Genomic DNA, 10485 nt, shown 5'->3' on the forward strand with positions numbered 1-10485 from the left:
ATACATAAAATAATATGGAAAAATACAAATACATTAATTAACAGTAGCCCACTGCATGGATGTACAGTTAAAATAGGTGAGTCTGATGTTTAAAAGTTTGAAACATTAGCTCCTTTTGTCATGGAAAACAGAGAAAGTCATGATATACAAGCTTTTTTCAGTTAATCACTAAGAAAGACTTAAAATAGCCTACAACATCTTTAAAGACTTATTCAGGGAAGTACAGCAGGAAATGGTTGAGTATTATTTTAGGTATATATCTGTATTTAGTGCCTGCAGTGTCAATGTATAGTCTTTACACATCATATAAATGGTAAAAAAAGACATAATTTCAAGACGTTGACGTCACGTCAGGTCGTCACGTGGGTCACCCGCTCCATCAGACAAGACGGTCGGATAGACGTTCGGTTAGACGTTCGATCGGTAGGTCGGTCGGTCGGATGTTTAATTTTGGCCCGGAGTACGCGCCATACCCAATTGCTTTCAGTGGGAAACCTTTGGCGTCAACATTAGACGGCAATTCTATCGGTATGAAATCGCGCTGAAGAAGTCTCATTCAGAACACATCGCGATGTTTGGCATCAGATCACGTGTGCCACATGTTGGTGAGTAGTCATACATATTATGGTCCTAATATTTGATATAAAGTATTTTCTGCTTGTCGTTATCGATCATGTTCAGTCACTGCATTGTATCTGTCATCATCTCCACTGAGGCTTTGCATTTCTTTGCTTTCTAAATAAACACACCTTGCTAATAGGGTGATTAAACACTGTCACGTGACGTGCTATAGACCTTTAAACATTTGTTAATATTTAATAATAATTACTAGTGTAGTTCCAACGTGGCATTTGTAGTAGAAGCACAATAAAAAAAAAAAAAAAAAAAAAAAAAAAACACTTGTCATGCATTTACCACAGTATTGGTAGTTTTAATGTGATATTTGTTGTAAATAAACAGTAACCACAACAATTGCCATGCTTTAAATGCATTTTAATGTAAAAACCAAATATTGTTATTTAAATAGTATAGTATATCCAGAGCTGTATTTGTATATGAAGAGTTCAGATGCAAAAGCCTCAAAAAGCCACTTCGGTCACATGACATCAGATATTCAATTATTTTTTATTATTATTAACATCCCGTTTGCATGTAAATAATGTATGTGATCACAAAATCAAGTGCGTTATCTACATTTTCAAACAAATTCATATGATATAGCTTGCTATTATATACTTTTAATAATGGGAATGCACACATATCTGTGAACTTATTACATAAATGTATTTAACATTTAATTATGCATCGTTTTTTACAGAAATAAATCCTACAGTTATGTATAAACTGACAACATCATCATCATGTCCTGTCCTGGGCACATTGGGCAACATGTGTCCTCCAACATATTCGATCTGTGGCCACGTTTTCACATCTTCTCATGGAACACCGGCATTGAGGTCTTCGTGAAACATCTGTCTCATATCTTCCTTGGTTTTCCCTGTCTCGTGCGTCCTCCTGGTGGTGTCCACTTCATAAGTGTTTTTGGGTGTTGTTGTTTGGGCATGCATAGGACATGTCCAGTGAAGTGCACCCTTTGCTCTGTCACAGTGTCTCAAAGTCTTCACGTGGAGTCTGTGGAGTCTTATGATCTCTTTGATATATGCAGAACCAATATTCATAAACTGTTCTTGATGTCTGCCTATGCCTTTATCATCAGGAGTTTTAGTGAAGGACATATCTATTGCCATCCACTAGTTCTAGTCATGCATTGACTTCATGATGCTATAGTCCAATGTATATTTCTGCATTTGTTGTTTGTTTGAACAAATGAAGATAGTGAGAGTTAATACCTTTTGAAATCAATAATTATTCATTAAAACTTTTATTACAATGGTCACTAAAGTACATGTCCACCATAACTACCTCTATCATTATTTCACTATCATTATATCACTACCTTGTTAATGTAACTGTAACATGAATGTACTTTATAGAAGTATTTTCTTACTGAAAATGGTTAACATTTACAATAATCATCAACTATTTTAATTGGCATTTAATTTAGTTACAATAAAAGTGAACAATAATCGCAAATATATAGTATTAAAGTTTAGAATGTAAAATGTTATTTTTTTGCACATATATATATATATATATATATATATATATATATATATATATATATATATATATATATATGGGCACTACATTTGTATTTAAACTGTTTGACATTAAATATTGGAATATGCTTACAAAATTGTGTGCATTCATTGTGCTTTTGTTATATTTGTTTTAATTCCACGAGTTCAGATTGTAAAGGATGGCTTAAAGAAGTTTATGCTTGTAGACCATTGCATAGAAAAAGGTTTCTCTTTCAAATATATTTATTATGCATCAGTTTAACCACACAAAGAAGACTTTCATTTTAAAATGTGAGTTTTATTATTTAATTAGAATAAATAAATATTTAGCCTATATTTAGAATAAATAATATTTAATATTTATTATAATAAATATAATATTTAGCCTAAATATTAATTCATTAAGGAATCTACCCCTTCAGTTGAACCGGATGAGATGTGATATAATTTACCATAAATGGACAAGTAAGTGTGACGCCTCTGTTCAGCTGGGTTGTCATTGGCTGTGACTTTATCGCAGAACGCGCTGTGATTGGACTATCTGTTTTAACTCATATAAAACGGCGTTTCATGTTACAAAGTATGTTTTGGTGTTATTACGTCAGTAATACGTTAAGCTAACTATAAAGTGTCGCTATGTTCTGAGAAATGACTCCTTTACTGAGAACCCAACCCTAACCCTAAGCATTTCTGCACACTTCTATGAACTACAGCGCCATGTTTCCCATTGCATTGATACAATGACAGATATATGGGTAATGTAGTTTAAAAGGTTTCATAATGAAACAATAAATGTTAAGTAAATAACATATTTAATGGACAACTGGATATTAAAATATGTTCATTGTGTAAACCTATACGACATATATGAGGGCCAAGCTGAAATTGTATATTTTACTGTGAGCACTTTTAAAAAAACCTTTATGGCAGCTTTCCATATATGTCTGAAAACTGTGGCCAACATTATTTAGTAAACATTGCATATGCAGTTGTCCTGCCAATTTTCTCTGTGATACGCTAACCAGACTTTGAGTTAAAGCCATTTGAAATATGCTTTTTTTTTGCTCTTCAAGGGGCCACTTCTGGGTCCCTGGAGGTGTAAGGGCAGTACAACATACACAGATATATTCTCCTCATCACGGACAACAAACTTTGAGTCACATTTAAATATCAGAGTATTTTGTCTTTTCTATTCTAACGTCATGCTTGTGTATAGGTTTTGATATTGTAAGACCATCTGATGAAATACAGAAATATTTGAAAGAAATGTTGTAAAATAATAATTATTAAGTTTTCTTTTATTTTATGGATAAACACTAATAAATATAATGGATGAACCTGCAACAACTTGCCATTATCCACTTTCCAGAGTAAACAAAAACTATTTTTATTTACACTTCATTATTACTATTAAATATAGGACCATGCACCATTAAGTAAAATAACAAGAGACATTGTCACAATTTCATCTACACCCTCTTCACGTACCTGGCATCGAAAATGTGCATGCTTTAATTTTTATTGCAGAAGTAGATGTACCAGAATGATCAACATGGATCATCTTCAGTTAATCTTGAAGTGTTTGTAATCCTTCCCTTTATTTCACTGAAAACTGACATACTTGTCACAGCATGCAGGTATATACAACTTTTTGGACCATTGTACCAAATATAATATAACCAGATAAAAAATGTTTACTTCTCAAGTAAAAATATTCTTGGTAATTAATTAGATAACCTAAATAAACTTGTTGAATGTGTATTTACTGTACCAAACACCATACACAATACTCACCATACTTTATCACTCAACACTTTATTGGAGGATACAGTATACAGTTGATAAAGTAGAATAAAGTCAAATTAGATTCAAGATAAATAAAAATGGGTTTTAAAAAACACATTAACATCATATTAATCCATTCACAGCTGCTGAAGCCACACAAATGAGTGCCACATAATCCCATCCAGTCAACTATGATACAGAAAACAGATTTGATATAGTGTTGGAAAATAATGATTCATTATTACAACTAGACTGGTTTCTGTCTCTTCCCTCTATCATGTTCATGTTCTTCTTCTTCTAAACAGTTCGCCCACTTGTACCCTACAGTATAATCAATGTACAGATGATGTGATCACTGATGTTGTGTAGCCTTTTCTCAACCAGAGGAAGAAGTCGTATAATCCGGCGTTCTCCAGTCCTGGTCTAAAAGTAAAACAACAAACACAATTCATATTAAGTTTAATGTACAGTCGGGTTAACCTATGTTCTTCAGTAAACTCTCCACCTCAAAATGGGCAGAAATGCCAATTCCTGATTTAAATTTACAAAGCAGCAGTCAGTACATAAAATAATATACACATTGAAGCATTATGTATAATATTTCAGCCCATAATATTAGCCAAGTACTGAACAAAAACTAATTTACCCATATCAACAGCAACCTTTTAAACAGTAGATCTTTTAGAAAGAACTAACCAGATATTTCAAAGAACATTTACTATTTGATTCCTAATATGTCCCAACTCATTATCTTCTAAAGCTACCCAGAACCATCCATGGTCTACAAAACAATGGAGAAATACATGGAGTTTATAACAACTAAATGCTTTTTCCCACACTTGTCTACTTTTATCTAAGACAAAAAGACGGTGCAGTTTTTAAGAACTGAAGGCCAAAAGTGTAATAATAATTGTATCAAAAAGGGAAAACAAATATTTACCATTTTAAATAAATCCAAGATACAGAACCTCATTTGCTTATTTAGGAGTTATTAAAATATTTAGACATGAATAATGGTACTTATTTTATCAGAGTAGAAAGATTGATCACTGTTGAAATGAATAGTCCTTTGAGAGATCAACATCAAATTTTGTACTACATATTACAGCATTGCTTCAATACAAGACATACCAATGGACTTGCACACTTTTCTGTCTTCTTCGGGCACAAGATGTCCATCTTCCTTCCTCACCCTAAACAAAGGACTTATTTTCTTAGCTTGCTTCGATATAAGGTCTGGTCTTTCTTCTCTTCTGTAAAACAAGAAAGTATCATTTACTCTGTGCAAATACTATTGTTTTTAAAACATATAAATTAAGACAGTTAAAAGTATGTAATAGCAAGCTATATCATAAGAATTTGTTTGAAAATGTAGATAACTCACTTGATTTTGTGATCACATAAATTATTTACATGCAAACGGGACGTTATAAACAGTGCAAGTGATCTGATTAAGAAAAAATAATTGAATATCTGATGTCATGTGACCGAAGTGGCTTTTTGAGGCTTTTGCATCTGAACTCTTCATATACAAATACAGCTCTGGAAAAAAAATTAAGAGACCACTTAACATTTAGAAATCCATGTTAAGTGGTCTCTTCATTTTTTTCAGAGCTATATGTACGAGAATCATACGAATTTGACAACTTGTTAAATCTTGTGAATTATTAAGACTTCGGGAATATGTTCTTACTGATTGAGATATGGGATTTGTAAGAATAAGTAACAACAAATGCTAAATAATGTTTGATAAAGGGTTCAAACCAACACATACATACCATTACAAATATTTGCTGTTGCAGCTTTTGGTTTTCTCCGTTACTTCTCCACAAACAAGAATGGGTTGACTGAGTCCGAGAGGCTCTTTTGGTCTTTTCAGGTAAAAAAAAAAAAAGAAAGAGAGAAAAAAGTCATAATATATAATATATAGCATTATAAAGTATACTATTTAAATAACAATATTTGGATTTTACATTAAAATGCATTTAAAGCATGGTAATTGTTGTGGCTACTGTTTATTTACAACAAATATCACATTAAAAATATCAATTGTTGTGGTTACTGTTTATTTACAACAAATATCACATTAAAACTACCAATACTGTGGTAAACGCATGACAAGTGTTTTTTTTTTTTTTGTTCTTTTTTTATTGTGCTTCTACTACAAATGCCACGTTGGAACTACACTAGTAATTATTATTAAATATTAACAAATGTTTAAAGGTCTATAGCACGTCACGTGACAGTGTTTAATCACCCTATTAGCAAGGTGTGTTTATTTAGAAAGCAAAGAAATGCAAAGCCTCAGTGGAGATGATGACAGATACAATGCAGTGACTGAACATGATCGATAACGACAAGCAGAAAATACTTTATATCAAATATTAGGACCATAATATGTATGACTACTCACCAACATGTGGCACACGTGATCTGATGCCAAACATCGCGATGTGTTCTGAATGAGACTTCTTCAGCGCGATTTCATAACGATAGAATTGCCGTCTAATGTTGACGCCAAAGGTTTCCCACTGAAAGCAATTGGGTTCCCAGTTCGTCCATCGCGTGACGCCGAGGGGTCTACCTGTGGCGTCTTCAGTGTGACGCCGGGGCGCGCGCGGCGCGCGGCGCGCGGCGCGGATAGAGACGGTGATTGCTTTTGGGTCTTTTCTTCACACAATTCAATCGTTTGGCCTCGGAATAGTTGGACTTTTTCAATAAAGTGTGCCTGTTGTCTGTTACAGTCTGTGTTTTATATCATATAATACGCAAATGGGTAGGTTTAGGGCGGGGTGGGGTTTGACTGCTGTTTCAAACGTGTATCATAGCGTAAATAAATGTAAATACAATTGTGCTGGCTGATTAAATTGAGAATCACACTCCAACATGTCATAATGTAAAAATTATAACCCAATATATTCCATCATAACGATAACATATGCCCAACACGTCTGTTTATGACGTCCTAGGTTTCTCATTGAAATCAGTGGATTACCCAGTACGTCGAAAAATGGCGATTTAGGGGTACCCTGTGCGTCAACAGCTGACGTCAGGGTCCCTTGACCGTTCGGCAACATTTGACGAGTAGGGGTGAGACTGTGTTGGCTGAGCGCCCGGCCGTACCAGCGGTACAGCTCACTGCATGAAAAGTGGGATTTTCGTCAGTAAGCGGCACTGTAGATTGTCGTGGAAGATCAGGTTTACGACTGTACACGGCAGTTTGCAGGCGACACCGAAAACTGCCGTGAATTGTCAGAAATTGACGTGGGCCTTGCTTGGCAGTTGTCCCCCCCAAGACCCCCCTTCCCTTAACTCCAGGGGAGGCTTTAACATGTAAATGAACATGCTGTGAGCTATACAAATGCAAATCAGGGTAGCAGGAGTTTTAACCCAAGTGACATTTTTCTAAAAGGTATTAACTTCCTTCTAAAAAAATCTCTTAGATAGATCAGGCTTAGTAGAGCCTAATTTTAAAATCTTACACTTAAGCTTGAATTTATATATTTGATGAAAGTATTCTAGATTATTTATTGTGTGTCATTTGCAATCAGTCCCCGTGAATTCAGTGCGACTCGCAATTTTGACCAATCACCGCAACTTTTACCAATCATTGCGGTCTCCTGCTAATAAGCGGCGTCATACATCAGCAAACTTTATATATCATATATCATTGCCTGTCAAAATTAACGTGTTAACGCAAATTAATTTTAACGGCACTACATATATATATATATATATATATATATATATATATATATATATATATATATATATATATATATATATATATATATATATATACACATATTATACATTGACATTAACTTGTGGCTAGTGGTTTTCCAAAGTTACTAGCCACTCAGCATTTTCACTGGCCACAATTTTGCTGTTTAGAAATTACATTGTATATGTTTAAAGTTGACTTTGGCATATATAAATTACTTGATTTTGAATCATTTTACTTTATTTAGAAGATTTAAAACCCTTTCAAACTTTCAAATGCAGAATGACCCCCCAAATCTTGTATATCAGCTGGGATGTGCAGGTGGGCAAGGGGTGGGCAATATAATAGATTATAATAGAATATAATAGGCTAATATGAGAAAGGTAATATGACAGGCTATGAGTTATTTTAGTTAGGATATATATATATATATATATATATATATATATATATATATATATATATATATATATATATATATATATATATATATATATATATATATAATTTAAAAAATACCCTAAGCAAATTACAAAAACAATAGTTATTAAAAATAAAATAAAAATTCCGATACTAATACGACACAATGTAATTTATTGAATGTAATTGTCATTGGATACGACTTTCATCGAAAAGAATGTAACAAAATGTGGGCGTGGTCTGTGTTGTGAAATGAAACCACATTAAAAATTCCCTTAAACTGCGTTTGAAACATACAGCAAAGCAGCGACAGAGGAAAACACAGAGCCTGATATTATGCAAACATTTACCAATAATGTGGAAAGCGTTTTAAATCTGTTCAGTGGAAAATCCGCTGTGACGAATCTGTCCTCGTCTACCATCTGCTGTAAATCCAGGTAAAACTAGCTGCGTGCACGCGCCCGTCCCCAGATAACATGATCCCCAGTTGATCCGTAACACCGGCGGGAATAAACAGCTGAATGCAATCAGTGGGCTATCTCGTCAGCTTGCTCAGTTTGCTGCCGATTTTAACGAGCAGTTAACTTTAGTAATCTCCAGGTTGCTGTCCATAGATGATGGGTTGCTTGCTTTGGAGTCGAAAAACTGTGTGGAAGATACTAACTTTAAGAAGAGAAGACGAGTGCCTAAGAGAAGACCAGTCCTAAGATTGCGGTAAGACTGTTATCTAAGCTAAAGTAACCTAAAGCAAAGCTTTTTAAGTAGCACAAGCTGAAATTAGCCTTGTAAAAGAACAAATGTAAGTTGCTTTATAAAAGTGTTTTCTTTTTCTGGTCATTTTACAGGAAGCAGTACGACGTCTTCACAACTTCGTCATAACACTCATTTAATTGTTTTCCAGCTGCATGTAAGACATAGAGACAGTACGCAGGAGGTACAAACATCCAGTTCTTGCATCGCACGCAGAAGCTGTGAAGAGTTCAGCTCGGAGTCGATTGAGAAGAAAGAGGGTAAGATTTATTAGATTAGATCCGTTTTTGGTCAGTGTGACTATTTTTCAGGTGCATTTTACGCAGTACATCGCGCAATACTGATTGTCTTTATTGTTTGTTTTTACAGCTGCTTCAAGCAAGAAAGAGTGTGTTAGCTGAGGATGAGGTGGGCCTTTGGAAGTGCGCTACCATAGACCTGATGTCTGATGAGGAAGACGGCATCGTTGGCGCGGTGTCTGGATGGACTGTTCGACCAGCCAGGAGCTCGCCGAGCTCTGTGCCACGCTGCAGTCGAGATTAGAGGCGATTCCAAAGAACAGGGCAACGCACGACAGACGTCTGAAAAATGGACTTAAAACAGACAGAATGGCGCTAGTTACCTACAGCTCTGAAGCGGAAAACAGAGACTTCATGGTGCTGTAGGATTTTGGGCTTCTCGTGAGCTTCCTATTGTTGTGTGGGCAGATCTCAAACGTTTTGCATTTGGTTGTGTGTTTGTGTTTGTTCTAATAAAGCTCTTTCTTTGAATAAACTGCACGTCCCTGGCATATTTTCCTTTCCTCAATAAATGAATGTCCTTGATGGTTATAATAGCGTAGTCCATAGGATAACAATGACATGAATATAAAACATAATAGCATATCACATGAATATGAATATATACAATTAAAAAATAATATGCAAATCATAATTTTATATATATATGTGTGTAAAATTATTATAATTCGGGGGTTTAAATTTATTAATTTATTACCCAGGTTGACCAATAGTAACAGATCTGCCAACCAATCATGAGTGATATTTCTTGTTTCAATGTAGTAGTTTCAACCAATACTGAGTGAGGAAATTCAAGCCATTCCGCTAAGGCGCTGCCCAGAGCTGCTATTCATATGCTAATTAGAGCCATTAGCGCCGGCGCCAGCATGCCTCCGCGAGCTCCACATACGTCATGGTTCGTTTCCGTCAATATGTGGCACAGACGAACGCGACGTTCACAGGCTGTAAACTGACGTTAATTGTCGAAAATCAGGGAGATTTCCGGCCGTTTACGGGGACGAAAATCCCACTTTTCATGCAGTGGCTGTTGTGGCACAGGGACGTAACATCTCCATTCCCTCCTTCAGGGAAACGAAGGTTACGTACGTAACTGAGACATTTCTTTTCAGTCAGTCATTCAATGTTACGTCAGGGACTGATGGAAAGGTGGTCCTTATCTAATCTCACCTCAATGGCTTTCTTCCAGCTTACTGCACTGACCTGAGATCCCCACCGCGAGGCTAGCACAAATGAGGGGCTAGGCTCAACTCCCGATACAAAGGTACACTGGAAAGCATATCCCACATGGAAATATGCAACACGAGGACTTAGGGGAGAGTGGGGTAATGTGAGACATCGGGTAATGTGAGACACCCCCTGTATCTAA

The 10485-nt window shown here is 35.3% G+C and overlaps 1 long non-coding RNA gene across 2 annotated transcripts; it reads right to left on the reverse strand.

Moving 5' to 3' along the window:
* Window positions 1-3950: 3950 nt before the first annotated feature.
* LOC137047902 (uncharacterized) lies at window positions 3951-7024 on the reverse strand. 2 transcript variants are annotated; one of them, XR_010899283.1, is made up of 3 exons: window positions 5705-7024; window positions 5074-5179; window positions 3951-4349 (listed from the first exon to the last, which is right to left on the reverse strand). It is a non-coding gene; the product is annotated as an uncharacterized lncRNA (long non-coding RNA). The 2 variants fall into 2 exon arrangements; XR_010899282.1 differs by having other exon boundaries at window positions 5058-5179.
* Window positions 7025-10485: the final 3461 nt, after the last annotated feature.

This window comes from Pseudorasbora parva, chromosome 19, assembly GCF_024679245.1.
Source record: "Pseudorasbora parva isolate DD20220531a chromosome 19, ASM2467924v1, whole genome shotgun sequence".
NCBI lineage: Eukaryota > Metazoa > Chordata > Actinopteri > Cypriniformes > Gobionidae > Pseudorasbora > Pseudorasbora parva.